This window comes from Xiphophorus hellerii, chromosome 9 (assembly GCF_003331165.1).
Source record: "Xiphophorus hellerii strain 12219 chromosome 9, Xiphophorus_hellerii-4.1, whole genome shotgun sequence".
Taxonomy (NCBI): Eukaryota; Metazoa; Chordata; class Actinopteri; order Cyprinodontiformes; family Poeciliidae; genus Xiphophorus; species Xiphophorus hellerii.
This window is the reverse complement of record NC_045680.1, coordinates 477,480-483,479: the sequence shown is the minus strand read 5'-3', so window position 1 is coordinate 483,479 and position 6,000 is coordinate 477,480.

The window sequence follows — 6,000 nt, the reverse complement described above, 5'->3', positions numbered from 1 at the left end:
GAGAAGATTGAGGCTGATAAGTCAAGCCGCTAAATATAAAGTTGAGAAATCATTAAAAGCATGTAAATATTCCCCTCCAATCCCTTTACACTAATCCACACCATGGCCAATGAAACTATTCATTAGAAAATCATCAGCTTTGCAACATTCCAGGATTTTTTTCATACTTAGGGCACACGCGTGCGCGAGTCTCTGCTTTTTGCTTGCATGTGAGCAGCAGAGGCAGAAAATCTGTGGTTACATGCATCTTTTTTTTTGGCCAGGTTTAAACTACTTGCTTATGCAAATCACTGTTCCATTTTCTAGGTGTAACTGACAACATTAAGTCTAATCCTAAAACTGAAATCTCACACATTGTTCTTACATTAAACCTGCTACAGATTTCTAATGTATGAATGAGATTTACTGCCAGCAAATGATCTGTCACCGCTTTTCTGTTAGTGGCCAAGGTTAAAGGTCAAATCCATAAAATGTATGTTGATTCAAATTAAGAAAGAATATTGTAACCATACCAACCCATGTTTTTAAAACCTAGGAATGTGACTCATTTATAATGCATTGAAACGGATTGATTGATTTTTGATGAATATAACAGCTCAAAGTTGAGAGTTATTATTTAATTCAAGAAAACAACATAACAGACGTGGCTAAACAATATAAGTTCATGGAAACTTAATATGAAGAGTAGACAAAAATTTTACTCAAGCAACAGCAGAACTACTTTTACATGTTTTTAAAAAAGTATTTGGTAAAATGTTTTCTCAAGTACTGAGTAACTGATCAAACTATCAATTATTTTAAAAATTACATCATCAGACGAACCAAAATATAAAGTTATGTGGAAATGTTAGTATTTTAAGGACCAAAATGACAATAATTCATATAAATAACAGAATTACAAAATAACAAAATCAGGGAAAAGAATCAAGATATTCAACAGAAACTGCAGGTGTGTGTCTGTGTGGTGATTATTTTTTGTTAAAAGGTGTTTGTTTTTCATTCAGTGAAGTTATTCTTAGTCTGTTGAGATCCACACATTTTACTCAAGAGAAACGACACGTTATAATAAAATTACCCACATAAAGGTAAAAGTCCTGCTAAAAGTTATTTCATTCCAAGAAGTTACTCAAGTAAATGTAACTGAGTAAATGTAACTAATTCCTACCCAACTATGCAGGATGTTTAAAGGGAACCTATTTTCAAAATGCAAATTTTGAACGTTTTTGTTCCTCATTTTGGACGTTTTTGTTCCTCATTTTGGACGTTTTTGTTCCTCATTTTGGACGTTTGGATTTCTACTCCTTCTAAAAACATCCAAACACTAAAACAACAACAACAACAAAAACACCCAGTTGGTTTTGGTAATAAGTTGATGTTTTGTGGTGTCTGAAAAATGAGCTGTTTCAAAAACCTCCAGAATGCAACATCACAAATCGGCAGGCACTGCCCGTTACCTTGCAACTGTAGCTGATCTCCAGCATGTTTGATCAGCTGGTTTTATTGCTTTATGATCTGTACAATGGCTGCTGGAAAAAGACAAGTGTTTTGTTGAGTTCAGAAACCACTGGCTGCATTCTTGTTGGTTGTGCAGGAGGCTCCACTTCTGCTTCTCTAAGATGTACATTTGTGTAATTGCGTGTCAGTTTGCAGTTATTTTCACTTGTGAGTGTAAATGTTGAGCTGGGGGCGTGGCCAGCAGCAGCTTATTTAGATTTAAAGTGACAGAGGCCCTAAAACAGACGAACATCTCATCATCTAAGAAAAAAATTATACTGAACATCTTCTGTATTGTCCAAAGAACCTATCCTAGCCTGTTCCAGGAAGCATAATAGGTCACCTTTAAAGGTGATCATAAAGGTAATAGGTCACCTTTATGAAAATCACCCATTCAAAAGATGTTACAGTGCTGCTTTAAGTTTTAGCCAAATAAAGGCAGGCCTTCACTCCAGTTCAGTGAACTAAGTAATTTAACTTTCACATTAAACATCAGGATGTCTAATGAGGTATTGAATGCGAAGCGTTCAGATATTTGAACTCTAATTTCGTCAGATATTTCTGGAGTAAATTTCAAAACGTAGCCAAATTGACCTGGGGTAACTGGGTTGTGATGACAAACAGAAACACAAACAATCTACCTGGCAGCAAGATGGAGGAGAGGGCCTCCATTTCAGGCCGAGCGCTGGGTATCGGTGAACCTTTCCCCAGGTGTGTGTGTGTGTGTTGGTGGGTGTGTGTGTGTGGGGGGGTGAGTAAGAGAGCCGAGACACCCTGCTTGGCAGCCGGTTTGAGGAAAGATTATCTTGACAAATTGGATAAACATCTTGTGTGTGACAGGATGCTGATGGAGGGTCCGCCTGCCCACACACACTCACACATGCACACACACCCCTACACACACCTGGGACTGTTGGCTGCTTTAGCCAGCACTGTGTGTGTTGGTGCGAGTGCGTGTGTGTGCGAACCCCGCCTAAAGGCAGGTAACAACAGGTCTCCCTTCTCAAACAGAGAATGCAGGTTCTCAGGTGTGTCTGCCTGCTCCACTTCAAATACTCTACCATAGTACTTTGTGTTTGTTTGCGTGTGTGTGTGCGTGTGTGTGTATGTGTGTAGAATGCTGCACAACACAGCTTTACCTGACCTCATTGGTGTTTTTATCTTACATAAGTTTTCTGTAATTTTTCTCACGCTACTGTAGGTTGAATTCAGCCTAAGAAATAACTAAATGAATTTGTGTATTCAAGGTTTTTAGTCATATTTGAAGATAAAGCATTCATCTTGTGTCGTGGTAATGTGTGTATTCAGTATTTTATTGAGTTGCTGGTGATTTCGTCGTCATGGCATGAAGTAGGTAGGGTCAGGGTTAGAGCTGTCATATTAACTTTAACGTTCCAGTCATCAGTCAGATTATTTTTCCATCTTTGAAACAGCATGTTGTGATTGTCAAATGTCAATGTCAAACTTATTTATATAGCACATTTCCAACATCTCAAACTGTACAAAGTTCTGCACAAGTTGAATAAGGATAAGTAAAATACATAACTGTGGTACATTCAGATATAAAAGATTTAACTGTAAGATAAAAAATATTTGGGTTAAGATGGACTGAAGGAGTAAAAGGATGAAAATTATTGTGAATTTGAATTTTATGACTCTAATGATGGACTCTGACCTGAACATTCAGAGCCACATAAAGTCGGCTACGAAGTCGGCCTTCTGTCACCTGAAGAACATTTCCAGGATCAAAGGACTGATGTCTCATCCATAGAGAAACTTCTCCATGTGTTTCTCTTTAATTGCTTTGATTACTGCAGCAGTGTCTTCACAGGTCTGCCTAAAAAAATATATTTAAAAAAATCAATGCTGCAGCTGATCCAGAACGCTGCTGCTGTAGTTCTGACTAAAACCAGGAAGTTACAGCACATCACCCTGAGAGAATAGACTTTAAAACACTGTTCTGAGTTTATAAACCACTGAGTGGCTTAGCACCACAATACATTAAAGATTTGTTGTTGTTGTTTAGTTTCCATGCAGCACAAATCTAAAAGAAAACTGCAAAACAGCCAAAACACAGAGTTCCTTTAAGTAAAGGCTAAAAACTCACCTGTTTAGAGTTGCTTTTGATTAGTAATAACTAGAACATTGATCGATATATTTGCTTGATCATTTTGATAGATCGATATGTATGTGTACAGAGCTATATGGGGGGTGTATATGTGGGGGTGTGTGTGTGCATGTATAGGTATGTAAATCTACATATATATTAATATAGCATAAATCAAATCCTTATGAACCACACTCCATACCAGTAGGGGGAGGTAATGCGACTTGTAAAACATTTCTTGCCAACCTCCAATAAAAATCAAAATGATGTTGATGGTATTTGACAAAATGTAATGTTTAATGCTTGTTTCATAAATGGTCACAATGTTTTTATGACGTAAGGTGCTTTGAACTGCCTGGTGTTTTACAAATACACTTGATTTTACTAGTAATGCCAAATTTTCCATTAAAGTGTATTGATGTAGGAAATTAAAACTGAGAAATTAGCAAAGATTTATGAAATAGAAAGCAAAAATGAAACAGGAATCGGTTATTTGTTGAAGCATCAGACTTTTGCTGTGTTAAAGTCAATATCTGTGAATTCCTGGTTTGTTTTTTAGTGTCTGTATGGCAACAATAGTGAGCAGATGAGAAAAACAAAAAAATTTAAAAAAGATGTTGAGAGTTTGATATATTAATATTTCTACTGACAGCCATTTAAGACTCATTTCAAGGATTTGGGGATTCATGATCACTTCTGCGTTTCTTCTATCTCTACATCGTCCCATTTCCTCTTTGCTCCGTGGGGCTTCCACCCGCCAATGGCTGAAGGATTTGGGAGCCATTTTTGTCTTAATTAAAGCTTCCGACCCGCTCAGATCTTTAGCAGAAGGACAGAGGGATGACTGCGGTGAGGACATGGACACAGAAATGTGTTTGTGCGTTTCAGGGTGGCACAGAGAGGTCACTGGATTTACTGTTAGAGGCGCACTGCTCTGCATTATTCCTCTGTACGCACGCGCTCCGTTTTAGGCATGTAAGGCCCTTATCTGAGGAAGCAAACATCAACTCTGCACCTCCCTGCTGCGTCTGACACCACTGCACTGAAATCCTACAAAGTAAAACACGACCCCGAAATAAACAGCAGGGCGCTGAGTGCAAATTGAGAAATTGTGTGTCTTACTTAAAGCTGCAGTATGTGGGGTTCTGTGGTGGCGCAGGGGCAAAGCACGACCCACGCATTGAGGCCTTAGTGTTTGTGGCGGTGGTCGCAGGTTTGATTCCCGGCCTGGCGACATTTGCCACATGTCATTCCCCTCTCTCACTACCATGTTGAACTACTTACAAATAGAGGCCACTAGAGCCAAAAAAGCTGCAGTATGTAACTTTTATATTAAAAAATAATGTTTTTTACATATTTGTCAAAACTACGTATATCTGTTATGATGGTATATGAGACAGATAATCTGTGAAAAGATCGATCTCCTTCACGTCTTCCCTGAGCTATTGCTGTCTGAAGAAATGCTTCGCTCCCAGACAAAAGCAACCAATCAGAGCCAGGAGGCGGGGCTTAATGCTGTCAATCAATACCAATAAATGTGCATTGGTGGTCACGCTATCTACCTTGAGCATAAACAACATTCTATGCTAGCTGCAGTAGCACAGAGCAAGGAAGTGAGGGAGGATTAGTAATTTGATATGGTGATTGACAGCGCTAAGCCCCGCCTCCTGGCTCTGATTGGTTGTTTGAAGAGCTTTCACGGATTATCCGTTTTTATTTCATGCTATCACAACATAGTGACAGTTTCAATAAATGTGTAACATTATAAAAATTTCATACTGCAGCTTTACAATAAAACTCCACCCTGTCTGACAATAAAAGAAAAAAATATATCAGAGGTTGGGGAAGAATATTGATATGAAGATATGTGGGGAATACAAAAAACAGCACAATCTGTACTTTTACAACTATTTATCCTGATAAAGCAGATTGAGGTGCAGGTGGAAACCAGATTAACACGTTTAGCAGCAGTTAGCATCTGGTCGTCTGCAGACTCTATTTGAAGGGGTTTGCCTGAGACTGACATGACATAACATCTGTTATGAGCATGAAGGAGTCTTCATGAATGTTTATGACTGTTGTCATGAAGTTAATAATTAATAATGACATTGATAATGCAAAGTTGCATTAAAAGCCCATTAAAAAGTAAACCTTCACACATTCATGAAGACTCCTTCATGCTCATAACAGGTGTTATGTCAGTCTTATTCACACCTCTTCAAATAAAGTGTTACCACAACTCCTCAGCCACAAACACAACAGATGCAGAAAAAAAGTTATATGTTCTATATTTTTACTTACTAACATAAAACTCCAGGTTATAAATTATAAACCATCCACAAAAAATATCATCTGACTACAGGAATTATGTCAGAATGAATTTATGTTTCAGGTAAGGT